At 40.3% G+C, this 25,000-nt stretch overlaps 1 protein-coding gene across 2 annotated transcripts in view; it reads left to right on the top strand.

The window, feature by feature from the left end:
- stard13b (StAR related lipid transfer domain containing 13b) overlaps positions 1-25,000 on the top strand; it is a 242,765-nt gene that overhangs the window by 76,187 nt on the left and 141,578 nt on the right. The gene's annotated exons all lie outside the window — the stretch shown is intronic.

Here is a 25,000-nt window from a genome sequence, read left to right as displayed (position 1 = left end):
TACCATTCCTCAGATGTAATATCCTCTTCTAATTCACCATCCCATTTTGCCTTTTCAAATATTTCTAATTGACTGCATATGTTTCAAATCGGAAGACTGAAGCGCTTGTACTCGCCTCCCGGGTTTCCCGCCGCCTTCCTGTGACATATGAATGGCAGCAGTGCATGCTAGGAAGACACCGAGTGAGCTGTTTATCGCCGAGAGATACGTGTGCACACACGATGTTAACGATGTTTACATTACAAGGGAAGGAATAGGAAGCGCCAGTCAATGTCCAGTCATTTCACTGCATGTTTTTTTTTTCTTTTTTTAGCTAAAAGATTTAGCCAACGGATGTTTGGAATTCTGTTTGCAATTAGGAACATGAAAGAGAAAGAGAAGGCTTCCATTAAATTGTCTCTCGGTCACAACTTTATGTCCAGATCACTTTCAAAATGTGCTGCTTATTCCTGGACAGGCTTGTCAGGCACATTTGAGCAAATCAAGTTGATCCTGCAGGCTTGCATGGTGCCAGCGCTCTTGGCCTCCACTCAGGGTTGATTGACGGCCCCAGGTGTCCCCTCCTCCTGCCCCAGCTGATGTCTCCAGAATGTCCGAGTGTGCCCCGCTCCCCATTTTAAGTCCCTTGTATAAATTGGACACTAGGCAGCATGTAGTTCAAATTAGGCAGCGGGCCAGATCATTGTTTCTATAATGTTGATGATATGAGATGTGGCCCTTGGAGGTGGGAGTTGTGCAGCTGTGGGATTTGGCCTCAAATGCCAGTTGAAGCTCAGGTTGCAGTCACATGGTTTATTGTGTGTGTGTGTGTGTGTGGCGGGACAGCACAAGTGGACATTGTGGCCTACAAACATTCCACGTCACTTTTATGCAACACTGTTTGAACGTGTGGTCCACTAGTGTGCGTTTGTGTATGTACACGTGTATTTGTGTGTGTGTGTGTGTGTGAGAAATATGTGCCGTGTCCGAGCATAGCTGTAATTCTTGGAAACTTGAGCATTAAGACCACCATGAAGACCGTCAATATGTTTGTCAACACAGCTGCCAGTCATGTCAAGTGCGTTTGTCATTATTGATGTTTACAGACCTGGGCAAATTAAGGCCCGGGGGCCCCCATGCGGCCCGTTGAGCTTTTCAATCTGGCCCGTCGGACATTCCCAAATAATTTTTTTAGCTCTTTAAGATGGAAACTGTAGCTGCCACTATGATGTGCAGTGACAAATCTTGAACTATACAAAGTATTACTTCCTTAACGTAAATGACCGCCATAACCACAACACCAGGGGGAGCTCCACTAACCACATTAAACCCAGATTCCGATCTAACAAAGGTCTTAACTCATTCTCTTTCTATGCCACATCAATGTGGAATGCGCTCCCAACAGGTATAAAAGAAAGGGCATCTCTATCCTCCTTCAAAACCGCAATAAAAGTACACCTCCAGGCGGCTACGACCCTAAACTAACACCCTTTCCGGATTGTTAATAATCAAATGTAAACAATCAAATGCAGATACTTTTTCTTATGCCTTCTGATCTCTCTCTCTCTCTCTCTCTCTCTCTCTCTCTGATGACCCCCCCCCCCCCCCCTCCACACCCCGGATTGTAAATAATGTAAATAATTAAATGTGATTATCTTGTGTGATGACTGTATTATGATGATAGTATATATCTGATAGTATATACTGTATCTGTATCATGAATCAATTTAAGTGAACCCCGACTTAAACAAGTTGAAAAACTTATTGGGGTGTTACCATTTAGTGGTCAATTGTACGGAATGTGTACTTCACTGTGCAACCTACTAATAAAAGTCTCAATCAATCAATTCAATGGTTGGAATCTGCGCTTTTGGGTGATATACCAGTTACTATGGTAATCGAATTAGTTACTATGGTAATCTACGTCACAGCAGCTCAGACGAGGCACCGAGCAGTGTGGGCGGGCAGCGTTTCCACAGACGCGGAAGGAGATTTTCACAACAAAGTTCTAAAGCTTTGTGATATATCAGATAGTAGGTGGGTTTATTTTGTACCCTTTGCGTTCATATTTCACTGTTTGTTGCATTTTTGTTGCGTTTCACTTGATTGTAAAATATGTCGATCGTAAGGGGGTGTGACGTTCATATTTTGTCAATATTCAGTGTTTTATCTTTCATAGAAAAATGGAAAATTCCATTACGTTTTTTAAGGCGGTCTGTCATAATGTTTTTAGCATTCAATCAGATATTATTGTGAAGTTTTGTATTGGTGTTCCTAAAAATAGATATACTGGCCCCCAGACACATTTTTTTCTCTAAATGTGACCCCCCGAGTCAAAATAATTGCCCAGGCCTGTACGAGAGGCTGTAACTTAAACTAATAATGAATGAACCCTTTGATGCACAAATAATTATTTTTTGGTTTATGATTTTGTGGACATTTAAGAAAACAATAATTCTAGGGCTGCAGCGCTCTATTATTATAGTAATCAAGTAATCTATCGATTAGTTTGTTTGATTAATCGAGTAATCGGATACAACACACCTGATGCCTCAATGCATATTTTTAGGGAAATACTTGAAATAAACATTTTTTCTGCTTGCCATAACCTATATATATATATATATATATATATATATATATATATATATATATATATGTATATATATATATATATATATATATATATATATATATATATATATATATATATATATATATATATATACATATACATACAAACCCCGTTTCCATATGAGTTGGGAATTTGTGTTAGATGTAAATATAAACGGAATACAATGATTTGCAAATCCTTTTCAACCTATATTCAGTTGAATATGCTACAAAAACAACATATTTGATGTTCAAACTGATAAACATTTTTTTGGAAACAGGGGTTTGTATATATATATATATATATATATATATCCAGGTATATCTTGTTTTCTTACATGTCTGCAGTTGCAATTCCAAGACATTAGATGGCAGTAGTGCATGGGCTACACTGTGTTGCTGAGTCAGGAAGTTTTCTTTGCTATCAAGCTGAATGTGCCAGGTAGTCTTTTGTTGCGCCCTACAAAGTGTTTATACTGTGAGTACTGTATTTATTACACACCAGCTGTTTGATTATAACGTGCATCTTATTTGTAGTTTTCATGACTACATTTGGAAGGGTTCAACTTGCCATGTAAAATCACTAATGCTAATCAATAGCATGTCTATGTCAAAGCCAATGTAAATTAGCATTGAGTTTGCGTATTTTGAAAAGTGGAGCCTTGCTGTATGTTTGAGTGTTTACTATCAGACGTATTTGCTTTGTAGGTGTGGAAAATTGCAACATTACCTAGATGCAGTCTGCTTGTTCACCCGCCAAATGTTTGACCTTGCCAAGTCTGCAACCGGACACGACGTCATATATTGAAATATGGCACTGTTTGATTTTACATGAATCAATACCCAGACAGATTGCGGTCGGTACCTATAAAAGTACCAAATTTGGTACCCATCCCTAATTATTGCTGAACCTTGAAAAGTGACGGACCATATGGTGACGCTGTTATCGCTTTAAAGCCGAGTCGTGTAATTTTTGTTGCTTTAGAAAAAATTTTGGGGTTGTTCAGCTTTTCGAGGTGGAACTATTTGCCCTGGACCAGAATTAAATAAATAAACAAAGTAAACAATACTGCACTGCAGTGACAAATAAGTACGTGAAGCACCGTCAAACAATGTGGACAAACGGATTAGCACATGTATCCGTTCCAAGAACAGGAAGTGAAAATATGAAGGTGTTCCCCCGCTTTGCAGCAATAACAGCTTTATGTCTTGTGGGAAAGACGAGACGTTGAAGTGTATCTGTGGGAAATGTCGGGGTCCATTTATCCAGAAGACCGACGTAGTCCCGCTGGAACGGGAGGTTGGACGCATACGTCGTCTTGCTATAATGAAAAAATCCGATTTACTTGATGAATTGGGAGTGGGGTGCAGTTAAAACATGTCCTCTGTGCATCCCACTGTGTGTTCAGCAGCGGTCCAGTTACAAACGACGCACCAGGGAGGATTATATAATGTCCACAATGCATCATGGCTTAGCATTTCTGTTTCTGTCTCCTGCGTGTTCCTCAGCTGTTATGCCACGATTGAATGTTCCACAACAAACAGCTGCAACCACGCAGTCGCTCGGCTTCTCCTCGCACCGGAGGTCCATTACATCCGCATTAGAGTAGGTGGCGACGGACAGCATAAGAAATAAGTGAATATTGATATAGTCTGTATGATGACAATGTACTGGATTCTATGTCGCCTTGCCAACTTCCGATGCACTTCAGTTTTTAATACCAGCTCTTTACAAGAATTAGAATCGGAATCAGAAATACTTTAATAATCCCCGAGGGGAAATTAAGACGTTCAGCACAATCCCATTCAAGAGCAGACAAATATTACAGGGAGACAGCACAGGACCGCTGACGGATCCGCCAACTTCCGGCGCCCTTTACAAAAAAGATGAGAAACAGGTAAACGCTGGGGAAGAGAAGAGAAAAAAAAACAATTCAGTCCAAGCTTGCACTGCAAAAAGTCAGTGTTCAAAAACAAGAAAAAAATAAAAATAAAATTAGGGCTATTTTATTTGAACTAAGCAAAATTATCTGCCAATAGAACAAGAAAATTCGGCTTGTCAAGACTTTACAAAACAAGTAAATTAGCTAACCTCAATGAACCCAAAATGACCTTAAAATAAGTATATTCTCACTAATAACAAGTGCACTTTTCTTGGTAGAAAAAAAATAGAGACCTTTTTGGTCAATATGTTGAAAAATATTCTCAAACGAAGTAAATGCTAGTGCCATTATCTTGACATAATGATATGCGCTCTGCATCATGATTTTTTTTTTTTTCATGCTTGAAGTAATAATAACTGGGATTTATAGAGCGCTTTTCTAAGTACCCAAAGTCGCTTTACATGTAGAACCCATCAATCATTCACACCTGGTGGTGGTAGTAAGCTACTTTCATAGCCACAGCTGCCCTGGGGTAGACTGACGGAAGCGTGGCTGCAATTTGCGTCAACGGCCCCTCCGACCACCACCTATCATTCATCATTCAATTCACCAGTGTGAGTGGCACCGGGGGCAAAGGGTGAAGTGTCCCGCCCAAGGACACAACGGCAGCGATTTTTGGATGGTAAGAGGCGGGGAGCGAACCTGCAACCCTCAGGTTTCTGGCACGGTTGCTCTACCCACTTCGCCATGCCGCCCCTGTGAAGTAAGAAATTATTACTTTAAAAAAGTAGTTTTATACTTGTGAGTGTTGATGACACAGCTTTGCAACAGTTGATATTCTAGTTTCAAGCATGTTTGGTCATCAAATCTAAGCTCCAAGCTATAATATCTTACTGAGATAATTTAGGACCAAAACCCTTAAAACAAGTAAAACACTAACGTAAAATCTGCTCAGTGAGAAAAATTATCTTATCAGACAAAAAATAAGCAAATATCACCATTATTTGAGATATTTAATCTTACTTAGATTTCAGTTTTTGCAGTGTGGGCCCCTGGAGAGGGGGTCAAAAAAACCTCATAGCCATAGCACACATAAACATGTGTGTAAGAGGGAAATATCAAAGAACACAAAGGACATTAAAGACATTAAAAGAGCAGAGCTGATGCAAACAGCAACTTCTACACACAGCCACAAAAGTAAAACAACAACAACAACAACAACAAAAAACATATACACTGTGGTGGCCTCTGCGGTGTTCCAAGCCATCGTCTGCTGGGGTGGGGGGAGAATGGCCAGAGACAGGAGCAGACCCAACAAAGCAACCAAGAGAGCCGACTCCACCCTCGGTCGCCCACCAACTCTCAGCCAGTGTCGAGAAGGCAAGAAAGCGAGAAGCAAGAAGGCAAGCTTTTCTTGCTCATTGCCATTACATCAAATCTGTGCCATGCACGTCCCCAGGAAATAACATGTACGAATGTACAGTAATAAATAGAGATGTCCGATAGTATCGGACTGCCGATATTATCGGCTGATAAATGCTTTAAAATGTAATATCGGAAATGATCGGTATCTGTTTCAAAATGATCGGTATCGGTTTCAAAATGTAAAATTTATGACTTTTTAAATCGCCGCTGTGTACACGGACGTAGGGAAAAGTACAGAGCGCCAATAAACCTTTAGAGGCACTGCCTTTGGTGACGGCCCAATCACATAATATCTACGGCTTTTCACACACACTAATGATTGCAAGACATACTTGGTCAATAGCCATACAGGTCACACTGAGGGTGGCCGTATAAACAACTTTAACACTGTTGCAAATATGCGCCACACTGTGAACCCACACCAAACAAGAATGACAAACACATTTAGGGAGAACATCCGCACCGTAACACAACATAAACACAACAGAACAAATACCCAGAACCCCTTGCAGCACTAACTCTTCCGGGACGCTACAATATACACCCCCCGATACCTCCTACCCCCCCACCTCAACCCCGCCCACCTCAACCTCCTCATGCTCTCCCTGAGAGAGCATGTCCCAAATTCCAAGCTGCTGTTTTGAGGCATGTTAAAAAAAAGAATGCACTTTGTGACTTCAATAATAAATATGGCAGTGCCATGTTGGCATTTTTTTCCATAACTTCAGTTGATTTATTTTGGAAAACCTTGTTACATTGTTTAATGCATCCAGCGGGGCGTCACAACACAATTAGGCATAATAATGTGTTAATTCCACGACTGTATATATCGGTATCGGTAATTAAGAGTTGGACAATATCAGAATATCGGATACTGGCAAAAAAGCCATGATCAAACATCTCTAGTAATAATTTACAGTGAAATACATGTTTTAATTGAGTAATGTCTCCGGCACATTGCTCTGATTGCATATTCAAATAATATGATTTAAAACTTAAATTTAACCTACCTTAAGCACTGGATAAAATGCAACTTAACCATGAAATATGATAATTTACATCCTTGTACATATTTTAATTACTTCTTATCCCGAATATACTTAAAGTTTATTTACTCTACTAAAAAAAAAAAAAAAAAAATGCTAATTAACACTTTAGTCGTGTTCCTGGGTTTTGTTACTAACACGTCACACCCTCTGCAAAATGTAGAACATTCCACAAGTCACATGATCCACACAAAGTTGCATCATCCACATCATTTGCAGGCAATGGGAAGGCCAACAGTGATAGGGTCGTCCCGATACCAAAAAGTATTTAGACACTTTTCAAAATAAAGGGGAGCACAAAAACATTTCATTATTGGTTTTATTTTTACAGAAAAGCTTACACTGCAAAAACTGAAATTTAAGTAAGATTAAATATCTCAAATAAGGGTGATATTTGCTTATTTTCTGTCTGATAAGGTAATTCTTCTCACTAAGCAGATTTTATAGTGTTATTTTTACTTGTTTTAAGGGTTTTGGTCCTAAATGATCTCAGTAAGATATTACAGCTTGTTGCTGAGATTTGATGACCTATATTGAGTAAAACATGCTTGAAACCAGAATATCAACTGATGCAAAGCTGTGTCATCAACACTCACAAGTATAAAACTACTTTTTTAAAGTAATATTTTCTTATTTCAAGCATGAAAAAAAAAATCATGATGCCGAGCGCATATCATTATGTCAAGATAATGGCACTAGCATTTAAAAATATTGAGCAAAAAAATCTCTTTTTTTTTTTCTACCAAGAAGACTGCAATTGTTATTAGTGAGAATATACTTATTTTAAGGTATTTTAGGGTTCATTGAGGTTAGCTAATTTTACTTGTTTTGGAAAGACTTGACCAGCCGAATTTTCCTGTTCTATTGGCAGATAATTTTGCTTAGTTCAAATAAAATACCCCTAATTTTTTGATTATTTTTTTCTTGTTTTTGAACACTGACTTTTTGCAATGTACGATGCATTAAACATACGTCTGTTAAAATGTAACATATCTTTTGAACGTCTCTTTGAAAGGAACGGCTCCTCAAGATTTGTCTCCCTTCAAAGAGCCGTAAATCCCATCTCTATTGTCTAATTCAGTGGTTCTTAACCTTGTTGGAGGTACCGAACCCCACCAGTTTCATATGCACATTCACCTAACCCTTCTTTAGTGAAAAATAAAATGTTTTTTTTTTTCAAATTCAAGACAAAGTTATATGTTTTTGGTAACACTTTAGTATGGGGAACATATTCTAAGTAACAAAGACTTAATTTAGAGTCATTTGGTTAGGGTCAGGGTTAGAGGGTTAGGGTTATAATAAGGCCATGCCGAATAAGGCATTAATAAGTACTTAATAATGATTAGTTAAGAGCCAATATGTTACTAATTTGCATGTTAATAAGCAACTAATTAATGGTGAATATGTTCCCCATACTAAAGTGTTACCATGTTTTTTTTACTGGTGCACAAAATGAACCGTGCATGAACATCACCTTGTTCAAAGAACAAAACCAACACAGTGCATAAACTCACAACAAATTACACACCTGCAAACCAGTCAGCTGTTGCCGTATCCATAAAAAGGGAGAAGTTTGTATTTACACGATGAGTCGGGTGTGTTTTGACCTCCGTCGAACCCCTGAGCCCGACTCACCGAACCCCTAGGGTTCGATCGAACCCAGGTTAAAGGGGAACATTATCACCAGACCTATGTAAGCGTCAATATATACCTTGATGTTGCAGAAAAAAGACCATATATTTTTTTAACTGATTTTCGAACTCTAAATGGGTGAATTTTGATAAATTAAACGCCTTTCTATTATTCGCTCTCGGAGCGATGACGTCACAACGTGACGTCACATCGGGAAGCAATCCGCCATTTTCTCACTTTCGTCGGTGTGTTGTCGGAGGGTGTAACAACACGAACAGGGACGGATTCAAGTTGCACCAGTGGCCCAAAGATGCGAAAGTGGCAAGAAATTGGACAAAATTTGTTCAAAATACGAGGCTGTGGGGAAAGCCGACGAAATGGTCAGTCGTTTGTTCCGCACACTTTACCGACGAAAGCTATGCTACGACAGAGATGGCAAGAATGTGTGGATATCCTGCGACACTCAAAGCAGATGCTGACATCAACTCCAAAACTGGACAGATCAGCTTTCAGGAAAAGAGAGCGGATGAGGGTATGTCTACAGAATATATTAATTGATGAAAACTTTATTCATTACTCGCGGTTTTACGTAAATTATTATACATAAACTGTGTTTACCAATAATTTAGCTTAAAAACATTTATTTTTTTCAATCATTCGAGTACATTCGGGTAGTCTTGTGTAATGCAGTATTTTGTGTCTATTTAGGTATGGTTAACCTGAGTGCTGAAATCGTGGAAAAATATATGTTCTTAGCACGCTTGAAATGGGCTGTCTGCACTCTCAAAGTGCATGTTGTTGCCAAATGTATTTCATATGCTGTAAACTTAGTTCATAGTTGTTGGTTTCCTTTAATGCCAAACAAACACATACCAATCGTTGGTTAGAAGGCGATCGCCGAATTCGTCCTCGCTTTCTCCCGTGTCGCTGGCTGTCGTGTCGTTTTCGTCGGTTTCGCTTGCATACGGTTCAAACCGATATGGCTCAATAGCTTCAGTTTCTTCTTCAATTTCGTTTTCGCTACCTGCCTCCACACTACAACCATCCGTTTCAATACATGCGTAATCTGTTGAATCGCTTAAGACGCTGAAATCCGAGTCTGAATCCGAGCTAATGTCGCTATAGCTTGCTGTTCTATGCGCCATGTTTGTTTGTGTTGGCATCACTGTGTGACGTCACAGGAAAATGGACGGGTGGTTAAAATCAGGCACTTTGAAGCTTTTTTTAGGGATATTGCGTGATGGGTAAAATTTTGAAAAAAACTTCGAAAAATAAAATAAGCCACTGGGAACTGATTTTTAATGGTTTTAACCCTTCTGAAATTGTGATAATGTTCCCCTTTAAGAACCACTGGTCTCATTGTTTTGAAACCAAGGATGACTTTCTACTCTTCGAGGGAGTCAAAAGGCATGGAATAAATATTTGGAGTCTGCCTCGGCCAACGAACACTCAGTTTTGCCTGAGTGTTGTCCCAAAAACATTTGTGCGGTTTATTAGAAGTGGCAACGTAGCACTCTGTGGAATAACACAATCCGATTTTCAGCGACTATTTTGGGAAAGACCTCGTGGCAATTTGATGATTGCATCAAATTTCCTTTCAGATTCAACCGTTATTTCCCCGCCGGTGCCAGATCAATGACATCATGCGCTAAATTTACCCGCCCTCCCGCCCCCACTTCAGACTATAAAGGGTGCTGCTGGCATGGAGGCAGCATGAAAAATTCCACACATGGAAAGATGGAAAATGACTTGTGGTTTCCCGAGTGCCCCGGCCAGCTCGGCTGTTTGACAGCGACGAGCGGGAGAAGAAGAAAGGAGCCCCGTGGTGTTTTTTTTCTAGACTTTTCTTTAGTGTACGCAGTCATTTGTCAAGGTTGTGAAAACCGTGCAAGGCAAAACCCCGCCAGGAAAAATTTTTATTAGCACTTTTTTTTTTTTTTTTTTTTTTGTCGTCGTCGTCGTTGCAATCAAGGTCCTTTCTGTGAACAAGCTCAGGAACCGGAAACTCGTTAATTGTCAATTTTAGATCTTCCGGTTTGATCGGTCTTTGCTAATGCGGAGCACTGGCAGCTCTTCTTCAAGGGGGCGAGGAAACACTCCCAATTAAAGTAGCCAATTAAAGCAGCAGCAATAAATCCTTGTTCACTACTTCCTCTCCAGGGCCAGGGTGCGAGGATTTTGTGCGCCTCCAGGAATTTAAGCCTGGGTTTTGTAAACTACGTGAAGGGAGACAAGGGCTGCCCTGTCGCTGTAGTGTCGAGGTCAGCACTCTGAATGGGAATGTGTGTGTGTGTGTGTGTGTGTGTGTGTGTGTTCTTGTATTTCTACCCTTCTTGAGACATCAACAAGGAAAAGTTCCTTCCATATGAGGACCGGTGAACATAAATAAAAATAAAAATAAATCATGGTCCCATTAGGGAAAACCATTGCATCTAACAGAGAATGTCTCATCTGCACCCCTGGTGGTGAAATCTATGAAAAATGAGGGTGGTCCCAAAAAGGAGGGATTTTTCAAATTGACTGTGTGTCGGTTTTAAAAGTGCTCCCCCTCTGGTCAACATTTGAATTAACAAGTGTGTGTGTAAGAAATTGAAATGCGCCCCCTTTGGCCAAAATTAATACAAAAAAAAAATGTATATAGAGACATACTGTAATAATTTGAAGTAAATAATGAAGATTAAAAACCAATTACAAAAAAAAATAAAAAATAAAAAAAATAAAAGCAGTCTTTTCTCATAATGTGTCGACTTTTTTCTTATAAAATTGGGAACAATTTCTCATATTATTTCTATTTCTGTAATATTGCAATAATTTACCGTACAATTATGACTTTTATGTAAAATTATTCCTTTTTAATGCAAAATGGTGACATTTGTCATATAAAAGTCTGACTTTTATTACAATATCGCCCATTTTTTTTGTTGTTCTTGTAAAACAGTGACATTGTTTGAGTAAAATGACGACTTTTGTCATCATTTTGCCAAGTAAAGTTCCGAATATTATTATAATATTGCCAACATTTTAAAATGTTCTTATAAAATTGTGACTTTTGTCGAGTACTATTAGGACTCTTTTCATAAAATTGCCAAAATGTTCAGCTTTTTCTTGTAAAATTGCGACTAATATTGAGTAAAATTCCAACTTTTATCATAATATTGCACAAATGTTCAGTTTTTCTTATAAAATTTTGACTTGCGTTGAGTAAAATTATGTTAAGTTTTTCTTGTGAAATTGTGACCTTTTTCTTGTGAAATCCTAACTCATTTTTCACAACAAGCTTTTTTATATTTGCATAGTGTGCATATATTATTAATGTTGTCAATACACATCTTTATATATTTAGAAAGGGTGGTCCTAAAGAGGTAGGCATTTTTTTTTAATTTATTTATTTTTTTAATTAATCAATCCAACAAAACAATACACAGCAATACCATAACAATGCAATCCAATTCCAAAACCAAACCCGACCCAGCAACACTCAGAACTGCAATAAACAGAGCAATTGAGAGGAGACACAAACACAACACAGAACAAACCAAAAGTAGTGAAACAAAAATGAATATTATCAACAACAGTATCAATATTAGTTACAATTTCAACATAGCAGTGATTAAAAATCCCTCATTGACATTATCATTAGACATTCATAAAAAAAACCAAAAAAACCCAATAGTGTCACAGTGGCTTACACTTGTATCGCATCTCATAAGCTTGACAACACACTGTGTCCAATATTTTCACAAAGATAAAATAAGTCATATTTTTGGTTCATTTAATAGTTAAAACAAATTTACATTATTGCAATCAGTTGATAAAACATTGTCCTTTACAATTATAAAAGCTTTTTACACAAATCTACTACTCTGCTTGCATGTCAGCAGACTGGGGTAGATCCTGCTGAAATCCTATGTATTGAATGAATAGAGAATTGTTTTTAATTGGAAAAATATCGTTTTTGAATCGAGAATCGCGTTGAATCAGAAAAAAAATCGATTTTGAATCGAATCGTGACTCCAAGAATCGATATTGAATCGAATTGTGGGACACCCAAAGATTTGCAGCCCTAATAAATATATATATATATATATATATATATATATATATATATATATATATATATATATATATATATATATATATATATATATATATATATGTCATGATCCGTGGTCGGATCATGTTTTGTGTTATCGGTTTGTTTTGGACTCCTTTTAGTTCTTGGTTATGCACTTCCTGAGTTTAGTCACCATGGTTACTTATGATTTTCACCTGCCTTTTCGCACACCTGTTGCTCATCAGAGACTCTATTTAGTTCTGCCTTTTCCGGTCACTCGGGGTAGCTTCATTGTTTGCGTCACACCTATGGCCATACTTGCCAACCTTGAGACCTCCGATTTCGGGTGGTGGAGGGGCCGGGGGGGGGGGGGCGTGGTTAAGAGGGGAGGAGTATATTCACAGCTAGAATTTACCAAGTCAAGTATTTCATATATATATATATATATATATATATATATATATATATATATATATATATATATATATATATATATATAAGAAATACTTGACTTTCAGTGAATTCTAGCTATATATATATATATATATATATATATATATATATATATATATATATATATATATATATATATATAAATAAGAGAAATACTTGAATTTCAGTGTTCATGTATTTACACATATACACACACATAACACTCATCTACATCATTGTTGAGTTAAGGGTTGAATTGTCCATCCTTGTTCTATTCTCTGTCACTATTTTTCGAACCATGCTGAACACCCTCTCTGATGATGCATTCTGCTTCGTGTGCGCAGTTGTGCACTGCACTCTCTAAAAGCCGTAGATGTTATTGTCACATATGCATGTACAGTAGATGGAAGTGTTGTCCTGTTTAAGAGTGTCACAACATTGCTGTTTATGGCAGACAAACTGCTTTACGGTAGACGAAAACGTGACTGCTGTTGTTGTGTGTTGTTGCCGCGCTGGGAGGACGTTAATGAAACTGCCTAACAATAAACCCACATAAGAAACTAAGAACTCGCCCTCGATCATTCTACAGTTATAACGTGATTGGGCAGGCATGCTGTTTATATTGTGGGAAAGCGGACGTGAAAACAGGCTGTCGACACGTCACTCAGGTCCGCCTGAATTTCGGGAGATTTTCGGGAGAAAATTTGTCCCGGGAGGTTTTCGGGAGAGGCGCTGAATTTCGGGAGTCTCCCGGAAAATCCGGGAGGGTTGGCAAGTATGCCTATGCCACGTGAGTTTTGTTTATCCCATGTCCTAGTGACCTAGTCTATGCTAAGTCTTAGCGTCATGTGTTTTAGGCACGCTTGCCTTTTTGTTGTTTTGCCTGCATTTTGGTAGTTTGGTGATTGATGTTAAATAAACCAAATCCTACCTTCACGCTGTCATCCGGAGCCGTCCATTGTTGCATTGAGAGAACGAACCGCAGCAAGCGTAAACCCCTCCATGACATAATGGCGAAAAGGCAGGTGAAAATCATAAGTAACCATGGTGACTAAACTCAGGAAGTGCATAACCAGGAACTAAAAGGAGTCCAAAACAAACCGATAACACAAAACATGATCCGACCACGGATCGTTTATCATGACAATATATATATATATATATATATATATATATATATATATATATATATATGTATATATGTGTATGTATATATATACTGTATGTATATGACACCACACTAATCTCTCAGGCAAAAAAACCTTGATTTATTCAGGTAAAGTTTCCGAAAGGATTCATAATCCAGGTGTCATTCAATTATACATAGCAATTGCAATAAAACAGCCATTGCAAACCTTATTTAAGAAAATTACCTGCAACTAAAATGAGTCACTCAGTATTTTAAAACAGTCTATGTCTATGTTTACTTTTATTGTAGGATATTTGGAGACACCATAGAGTTGATTATGAATAAGATAACGCATTTAGTGCAGAATAACGTCATCATTTGTTTCGCCCTGTGATTCCCCAAGAACAGCAACATTTGAATTACACTACCTTTTTAAACTTCACCAGATACAATAGTTATATTTGCACAAGTGTGGGTATCGGATTGGTATCGCCCATACTAGCCTGAATTATACTCGGTATTGGATCGGAAAGAAAATGAGTGTTATCGCACATCACTACTCTGTTCTACGAGAGATTTAGTGTGCACAATTGAACACCTTGGTTGCAATTTGTTTATGCATGTTTAGATTCGGGGGTATGCCGTTTTTTAATGGGGAAAGACGTTAATATCTCTTGTATTCATATTAGGATTTAAACTAGCTATCTTAAATGCTAATCTCCGGTAAATTAATATTATCACCGGTCCATGAGTTTATGGAAGTGCAGTTTTAAATCACAGTTTTACGATCATTTTATATAAAACGGTAATACTAACGCTGATGGTACTTTCCACATTTGAACTTTTCCTCGCTAACATAGCCATGCTAGTGTCGCTAACGTTCGCATCGTACCGACCCTCTTCATGTTACGTTGACGTATGTGATACTTGGCGTCCGCTACATTGTGCAAGTGCAAGGTTACACGTAAAAAGTGTAATACGTTTACGATCTTATTTCTCGAACAGAAGTGGAAAATCGTTAGCATAAAAGGACAGACTAAAATATTCAAGACTGGATTTTTCTACTGTGGCACCTCTGAGACAGATTTAAAATAGGTGAAAAAGTATCGTAAGGGAGCTTTATGGTAGGAAAAGGTCCTGGAAGGTGTTAGTTAAATTTTTGGCAGCTTTGAGGATACTTTAGAAAAACAAGAGAACCATCCAAGTACATTGTTTGAGTCTGGGTCTACTGTAACATGAGTTCTGATTAGTCCTTAGTATCTTGCTGGGTTTTTAGAAGCCCTCCTTAGATCATTCTCTAGCAGTCTGGACCAGAACCAATGACTTCTCTCTCCGCTAAGCTCCATCACGTTTTGTGTTCCATTTGAGTTCATTCGCTCTTCTCTAGCACACACACACACACACACACGCACACACACACACACACACACACACACACACACTTTCTTGTATTTCTTACTTTCTTGAGACCTCCGAATAATGCCTACCTCTTTAGGACCAGCCTTTCTAGATATATAAAGATGTGTATTTAAAACATTAATAATATATACATACTTTGCAATTATAAAAAAGCTTGTTGTGAAAAATGAGTTGGAATTTCACAAGAAAAAGGTCACAATTTCACAAGAAAAACTTGGCAGTATTATAATACAAGTTGTAATTTTACTCAACGCAAGTCAAAATTTTACAAGAAAAACTGAACACTTGTGCAATATTATGATACAAGTTGGAATTTTACTCAATAACAGTAGCAATTTTACAAGAAAAGCTTAACATTTTGGCAATTTTATGAAAAGAGTCGTAATTTTATTCGACAAAAGTCGCAATTTTATAAGACAACTTTAAAATGTTGGCAATGTTATAATAATAATCAACAAAAGTCATCATTTTACTCAAAAAATGTCACTATTTTACAAGAACAACAAAAAATTGGCAATATTGTGATAAAAGTCCATTTTGCATTAAAAAGTAATAATTTTACATAAAAAAAGGTATAATTTAACCAGAAAATATTGCAATATTACAGAAACAGAAAGAATATGAGACATTTTTCCTAATTTTATAAGAAAAAAGTTGACACATTGTGAGAAAAAGACTGATTTTAGTTCATGTATTTTAATTTTTTTGAATTTTTTGTTTGTAATTGTTTTTTAATCTTCCTTATTTACTTCAAGTTATTACAGTATGTCTCTATATACATATTTATTTATTTAACACTTGTCAATACATATGTTGGCCACAGGGGGAGCACTTCAAATATTTACACACACTTGTTATTTCATATGTTGACAGTCTTTTGTTTTTTGGGGACCACCCTAATGTTGATAGATTTCACCACCAGGGGTGCAAATGAGACATTCTCTATTAGATGCAATGGTTTTCCTTATTAGGACCATGATTTATGTCCTAACTTGTTCACCGGTCCTCATATGGAAGGTACTTTTCCTTGTTGATGTCTCAAGAAGGGTAAAAATACAAGAACTCACACACACACACACACACACACACACACACACACACACACACACACACACACACACACACACACACACACACACACACACACAGAGTCCATGCCAAGAACATTTCCGCAGAGTTACTTTCGATACACTTAACCACACTGGATCTTTTGCTGGCTTCCCAAATTTCACACATGAAACCACAAAGATTCCAGATGTTGCAAAGTCCTCCAATGCGTCCTCAGGTGTCACAGCTCTTCCCACCTGTACTTGTGTCCTATTATGTGGTTTTAAAAGACAGACTGTCCCGGGGCTTCAGACCTGATTGAACAGTTTGGCTCGGCAATCAAAGAGCAATATCACAGCAGACTTCCTACACCTTTCACACGATCCGCCTTTCAAGAGTCCAGAGGATCAGTTGGGTCCTTACAGCGCCTGCAGTGTGTTCCCGCCTTATCACCGCTGATGACTTCCACAGAACTGGAGAGAAAGTTTCAAAGATAGTTCAGAACCCAGACGGGGAGATTCCAGCACAACTGTAGCATGTTTTCATGAGTGGAGTCTTGCTTTAATGAATGTCAAAGAAAATACCTGCTTTTGATGCGGTAAACTACATTTATTAATGATGTGTGTGTGTGTTTGTTGCACTTAGAGGCGAGGTGGATGGTATTATATATTTATCTGGCCTAGGGCTGGGCAATATGGCCTTTTTTTAATATCGCGATATGGCCTTAAAATATCGCGATACACGATATATATATCGATTTTTTTGCCTTCGCGTTGAATGAACACTTGATGCATATAATCACAGCAGTATGATGATTCTGTGTCTACATTAAATTCTTCTTCTTCATACTGCATTAAAGGCCTACTGAAATGCGATTTTCTTATTTAAACGGGGATAGCAGGTCCATTCTATGTGTCATACTTGATCATTTCGCGATATTGCCATATTTTTGCTGAAAGGATTTAGTAGTGAACATCGACGATAAAGTTCGCCACTTTTGGTCGCTGATAAAAAAGCCTTGCCTGTACCGGAAGTAGCAGACGGGTAGCGTGACGTCACAGGTTGTGGAGCTCCTCACATCTGCACATTGTTAGCAATCATGGCCACCAGCAGCGAGAGCCATTCGGACCGAGAAAGCGACGATTTCCCCATTAATTTGAGCGAGGATGGAAGATTCGTGGATGAGGAAAGTGAGAGTGAAGGACTAGAGGGCAGTGGGAGTGATTCAGATAGGGAAGATGCTGTGAGAGGCGGGTGGGACCTGATATTCAGCTGGGAATGACTAAAACAGTAAATAAACACAAGACATATATATACTCTATTAGCCACAACACAACCAGGCTTATATTTAATATGCCACAAATTAATCCCGCATAACAAACACCTCCCCCTCCCGTACATATAACCCGCCAATACAACTCAAACACCTGCACAACACACTCAATCCCACAGCCCAAAGTACCGTTCACCTCCCCAAAGTTCATACAGCACATATATTTCCCCAAAGTCCCCAAAGTTACTTACATGACATGCACATAGCGGCACGCACGTACGGGCAAGTGATCAAATGTTTGAAGTCGCAGCTGCATGCGTACTCATGGTACCGCGTCTGCGCATCCAACTCAAAGTCCTCCTGGTAAGAGTCTCTGTTGTCCCAGTTCTCCACAGGCCAATGGTAAAGCTTGACTGTCATCTTTCGAGAATGTAAACAATGAAACACCGGCCGTGTTTGTGTTGCTGCAGCCGCCCGCAATACACCGCTTCCCACCTACAGCTTTCTTCTTTGCTGTCTCCATTGTTCATTGAACAAATTGCAAAAGATTCACCAACACAGATGTCAAGAATACTGTGGAATTTTGCGATGAAAACAGACGACTTAATAGCTGGCCACCATGCTGTCCCAAAATGTCCTCTACAATCCGTGACGTCACGTGCCGGCGTCATCATACCGAGACGTTTTCAGCAGGATGTTTCGCGCAAAATTTAAAATTGCACTTTAGTATTGGCATGTGTTGCAATGTTAAGATTTCATCATTGATATATGAACTATCAGACTGCGTGGTCGGTAGTAGTGGGTTTCAGTAGGCCTTTAATATATGCTACTTTAAAACTTTCATGCTGAGAAGGAAATCACAACTAAAAAAAAAATCACTATTTTTTCATATGGTGTTGATGTGGAAATGTTTGCCTCCACATTTTGATGGTGTGGACGTGTGGCACCGAACAGAGATGTTGACGTGCGGAGTAAGCACTCTTCATTGTCTAGCTAGTGTGTGTGTGTGACAATCATTGGTACTTTAACTTTAAAGGGGAACATTATCACAATTTCAGAAGGGTTAAAACCATTAAAAATCAGTTCCCAGTGGCTTATTTTATTTTTCGAAGATTTTTTCAAAATTTTACCCATCACGCAATATCCCTAAAAAAAAGCTTCAAAGTGCCTGATTTTAACCATCGTTATATACACCCGTCCATTTTCCTGTGACGTCACATAGTGATGCCGATACAAACAAACATGGCGGCTAGAACAGCAATGTATAGCGACATTAGCTCAGATTCAGACTCGGATTTCAGCGGTTTAAGCGATTCAACAGATTACGCATGTATTGAAACGGATGGTTGTAGTGTGGAGGCAGGTAGCGAAAACGAAATTGAAGAAGAAACTGAAGCTATTGAGCCATATCGGTTTGAACCGTATGCAAGCGAAACCGACGAAAATGACACGACAGCCAGCAACACGGGAGAAAGCGAGGACAAATTTGGCGATCGCCTTCTAACCAACGATTAGTATGTGTTTGTTTGGCATTAAAGGAAACTAACAACTATGAACTAGGTTTACAGCATTTGAAATACATTTGGCAACAACATGCACTTTGAGAGTGCAGACAGCCCAGTTTTCATCAATTAATATATTCTGTAGACATACCCTCATCCGCTGTCTTTTCCTGGGGGTCTGGCGGAAGATTTCTTTGACTTTATCGTTGGAAATGCATCTGCTTTGAGTGTCGCAGGATATCCACACATTCTTGCCATCTCTGTCGTAGCATAGCTTTCGTCGGTAAAGTGTGCGGAACAAACGTCCAATTTCTTGCCACTTTTGCATCTTTGGGCCACTGGTGCAACTTGAATCCGTCACTGTTCGTGTTGTTACACCCTCCGACAACACACCAACGAGGCATGATGTCTCCAAGGTACGGAAAACAGTCGAAAAAACGGAAAATAACAGAGCTGATTTGACTCGGTGTTTGAGAAAATGGCGGATTGCTTCCCGATGTGACGTCACATTGCGAGAGCGAATAATAGAAAGGCGTTTAATTCGCCAAAATTCACCCATTTAGAGTTCGGAAATCGGTTGAAAAAATATATGGTCTTTTTTGTGCAACATCAAGGTATATATTGACGCTTACATAGTAGGTCTGGTGATAATGTTCCCCTTTAACAGGGGACTTTTCAAATGATGCTACATATTAGCAGTAATGCTATTTTTTATAGCAACGTTTTCGCCCCACACTTGACAAATTACGGTTGTCTGTTCGACATATTCCCACTTGAAGCCAAACCACCGCCAGACGATGGACCCCCTGCTGTTGTATTGGGGGAATTAATTATTCCTTCATTTGTTACCAGATTCGCACCTTCTTTCGCTCGTATTACCGCTAGCATCACAGCTAACGTTAGCCATGCTGCTACCTCTCTGCTCCGCGAGGGCGTATACGTATGTGACATATGTCGTGACAGTATGTGACGTGTGTAAGAAGGTGCGCTTGCTGTCTGTGAGAAGCAGACACAGGAAAGAGCGAGGAGACCCTGTAGTGTAATGCCAGCAGCTAAAAGCAACTGCGTGGGAACGCATACTCGATATCACGATATAGTCATTTTCTATATCGCACAGAGACACTTTTGGGGACAAACATCACCTTCATACACAATGTATTTTTCTCTTTAATTATTTTATTTTTAAAGAATACGTTGTGTCAACAACTGGCTGCTTAGCCCCCGTTATCCAGGGTAAATCACACCTAACCTTATCCGTATCCACACACAACAATGCCACCGTTTAAGACCCCCTCACCTCCTCCGTTCGCCGGCACAACGCCACCTAGTACGCATGCGTGGAAAATGCACACGTCATAGTGTTGCTTTGTGTGCAAGTTCTTAAATTAAACTTATCTGAACAATATCCAGTGTTGTGGTATTTGAATGAACTGGAATCCAGTGTGCTGTGGGGCCCTATTGTAGTGAATCACACCTGAGCCATCATAAATTAATCAAATCTTTATTAGACACATAAACAATGTGATAAAGAACATTTTACATCAATCAAACTAGGGATCTAGATATCTGGTCAGGACACTCCTCACTCTTTTGCCTTCACTTTCATTGTCCATTAGTTTTTGCTGACTTTATATACTCTGGACCTAGACGTTGAGTCCGCGACATACATGGCGGACAATAACTGATACAGTCTACTTTGCCAGTCCAAAAGCATTCGCCGTTTTCCCGGATGGCCAGGTAATACAAAGCACACGCTACCTTTTTTATCACATTTTCATTCTCTCTCCTTCGACAAATGGACAAAGTTTTCCGCTAAGTAGAAACACAGCTGACCCGGCCGGACATTGGAAAGTTCTCTTGCCGTCTGAGAAGTGTTGTATCCCAAATAGCTGCAATCGCTTTCTCTTAAGGTATTCATGTGTGATTTCCACAAGCGTCTGTACAGACAAAATAAGGAGAAACACGGGCATGTCTGGATGACTCGCCACCATAATTCCAGTGGTTAGCTCCGAGTTACGAAATCACTTTATTATGAAGCTGGCTGTGGCACGTTCTATCTGATGTCACTTCCTGTGTGGGCGTGGTCTTTCTGGAGTCACTTCCTCTCCAAACTCACTTAGTAAACGATCAATGAGTCCATACAAAGCTAAGAGCCGGAGATTCAAGAATTACACGGCTGACTTACCCATGTAAAAATTTGTCCGAGGAGGGGGACCTTAAACGCTGGTTTAGTGTGGCTGAAACGGGGCTTAGGCTAAATAATTATTCGTTTAAAAGGTTAAACAAGTTAGTGTTGACATGGCCTTAGATTCAGCTTCCTGTTGTTTAGTAAAACTTCCTCTCAATTTATGTCAACTTCTTGTAGATTTTTGTCAATTTCCTGTTAGATAGTGTCAACTTCCTGTTCATTTGGGTCTACTTGCTAATCACTTTTATCACTTTTACATTAGTTTGTGTTTATGTAATTGTAATTGGTGTTACATTCTGGCCAATTTGCTTCTATTTCCTTGTGTGTTATTGTGTCAACTTCCTGTTTGTTTGTGTCAACTTCCTCTAGCTTTGTTGCAACTTTCAACTAGCGTCAGTCAGTTTCTTTTTATTTTTTTCCAGGTATTGTGTGCCAATTTCATGTTAGTTTGTGTCGACTTCCTGTTAGATTGTATGAACATCATGTTTGTTTGTAGCAAACTTTTCTGTTATTTTGTGGTAATCTTTTATTTGTTTGTTTACTTTCTTGTTTTCTACTTCCTCTGGTTGTGTAAACTCCAAAACTGTCTATCAATTTGTTTAATCTTCTTGTTGAATTTTCGTCAATTTCATGTTAAATGAGGTCAACTTCCTCATTATTTTTGTCAATTTTCTCTTAGTTTGTGTCAATTTAATGGTAATTGGTGTCACCTTCTGGTCAATTTGCTAAAAGTTGCTCAAATTTCAATTTCCTGTTCATTTGGGTCAACTTCGTCTTAGTTTGTTTCAACTTCCTACTGCTATGAGTCAACTTCCTGTTCATTTTTGCCAAATTTTTCTTTTTTTGTATCATTTTCCTCAATGTTAATTATACAAACTAACAGGAAATAGTTTCCTGTTAGTTTGTATAAACGTCTTGTTTTTTTTTTAACAAAGTTGATTTGTAGCAAACTTTTGTTCGATTTTTTTTGTTCTCTACTTCCTAAACTTCAAAACTTCTTCTCAATTTGTGTCAACTTCCTGTATCCATCCATCCATCCATCTTCTTCCGCTTATCCGAGGTCGGGTCGCGGGGGCAGCAGCCTAAGCAGGGAAGCCCAGACTTCCCTCTCCCCAGCCACTTCGTCCAGCTCCTCCCGGTGGATCCCGAGGCGTTCCCAGGCCAGCCGGGAGACATAGTCTTCCCAACGTGTCCTGGGTCTTCCCCGTGGCCTCCTACCGGTCGGACGTGCCCGAAACACCTCCCGAGGGAGGCGTTCGGGTGGCATCCTGACCAGATGCCCGAACCACCTCATCTGGCTCCTCTCGATATGGAGGAGCAGCGGCTTTACTTTGAGCTCCCCCCGGATGGCAGAGCTTCTCACCCTATCTCTAAGGGAGAGCCCCGCCACCCGGCGGAGGAAACTCATTTCGGCCGCTTGTACCCGTGATCTTGTCCTTTCGGTCATGACCCAAAGCTCATGACCATAGGTGAGGATGGGAACGTAGATCGACCGGTAAATCGAGAGCTTTGCCTTCTGGCTCAGCTCCTTCTTCACCACAACGGATCGATACAGCGTCCGCATTACTGAAGATGCCGCACCGATCCGCCTGTCGATCTCACGATCCACTCTTCCCTCACTCGTGAACAAGACTCCGAGGTACTTGAACTCCTCCACTTGGGGCAAGATCTCCTCCCCAACCCGGAGATGGCACTCCACCCTTTTCCGGGCGAGAACCATGGACTCGGATTTGGAGGTGCTGATTCTCATCCCAGTCGCTTCACACTCGGCTGCGAACCGATCCAGTGAGAGCTGAAGATCTTGGCCAGATGAAGCCATCAGGACCACATCATCTGCAAAAAGCAGATGATGTGGTCCATGGGGCCCGGCCGGGCACAGCCCGAAGAGGCAACGTGGGTCCCCCCTCCAATGGGCTCACCACCCATAGCAGGGGTCATAGAGGTCGGGTGCGATGTGAGCTGGGCGGAAGCCGAAGGCAGGGCACTTGGCGGTCCGATCCTCGGCTACAGAAGCTAGCTCTTGGGACGTGGAACGTCACCTCGCTGGGGGGGAAGGAGCCTGAGCTAGTGCGTGAGGTGGAGAAGTTCCGGCTAGATATAGTCGGACTCACTTCGACGCACAGCAAGGGCTCTGGAACCAGTTCTCTTGACAGGGGCTGGACTCTCTTCCACTCTGGCGTTGCCAGCAATGAGAGGCGACGGGCTGGGGTGGCAATTCTTGTTTCCCCTCGGCTCAAAGCCTGCACGTTGGAGTTCAACCCGGTGGACGAGAGGGTAGCCTCCCTCCGCCTTCGGGTGGGGGGACGGGTCCTGACTGTTGTTTGCGCTTACGCGCCCAACGGCAGTTCAGATTACCCACCCTTTTTGGATTCACTCGAGGGAGTACTGGAGAGTGCTCCCCCGGGTGATTCCCTCGTTCTACTGGGGGACTTCAACGCTCATGTTGGCAACGACAGTGAAACCTGGAGAGGCGTGATTGGGAAGAATGGCCGCCCGGATCTGAACCCGAGTGGTGTTTTGTTATTGGACTTTTGTGCTCGTCACGGATTGTCAATAACAAACACCATGTTCAAACATAAGGGTGTCCATATGTGCACTTGGCACCAGGACACCCTAGGCCGCAGTTCCATGATCGACTTTGTAGTTGTGTCATCGGATTTGCGGCCTCATGTTTTGGACACTCGGGTGAAGAGAGGGGCGGAGCTTTCTACCGATCACCACCTGGTGGTGAGTTGGCTGCGATGGTGGGGGAGGATGCCGGACAGACCTGGCAGGCCCAAACGCATTGTGAGGGTTTGCTGGGAACGTCTAGCAGAGTCTCCTGTCAGAGAGAGTTTCAATTCCCACCTCCGGAAGAACTTTGAACATGTCACGAGGGAGGCGCTGGACATTGAGTCCGAGTGGACGATGTTCCGTACCTCTGTTGTCGGGGCGGCCGATTGGAGCTGTGGCCGCAGGGTAGTTGGTGCCTGTCGTGGCGGTAATCCTAGAACCCGTTGGTGGACACCGGCGGTGAGGGATGCCGTCAAGCTGAAGAAGGAGTCCTATCGGGTTCTTTTGGCTCATGGGACTCCTGACGCAGCAGACAGGTACCGACAGGCCAAGCGGTGTGCGGCTTCAGCGGTCGCGGAGGCAAAAACTCGGACATGGGAGGAGTTCGGTGAGGCCATGGAAAAAAAAAAAACTTCCTGTAGATTTTTTTTAATCAATTTCCTGTTAGTTTTTGTCAGCTTCCTGTGGATTTATGTCCATTTCCTGTTAATTTGTGTCAATTTCCTGTTGACTTTTGTAAAAATACTGTACCTGTTGATGTGAGCTTCCTGGTCATTTTTGTCCAAATTTCTGTCTGTTCTTATGTCGACTCCCTAAAATGTAACA

This window comes from Nerophis lumbriciformis, linkage group LG17 (assembly GCF_033978685.3).
Source record: "Nerophis lumbriciformis linkage group LG17, RoL_Nlum_v2.1, whole genome shotgun sequence".
Lineage (NCBI taxonomy): Eukaryota > Metazoa > Chordata > Actinopteri > Syngnathiformes > Syngnathidae > Nerophis > Nerophis lumbriciformis.
Note: the sequence above shows the minus strand (reverse complement) of the source record. Positions and strands in the feature narration are given on the sequence as shown.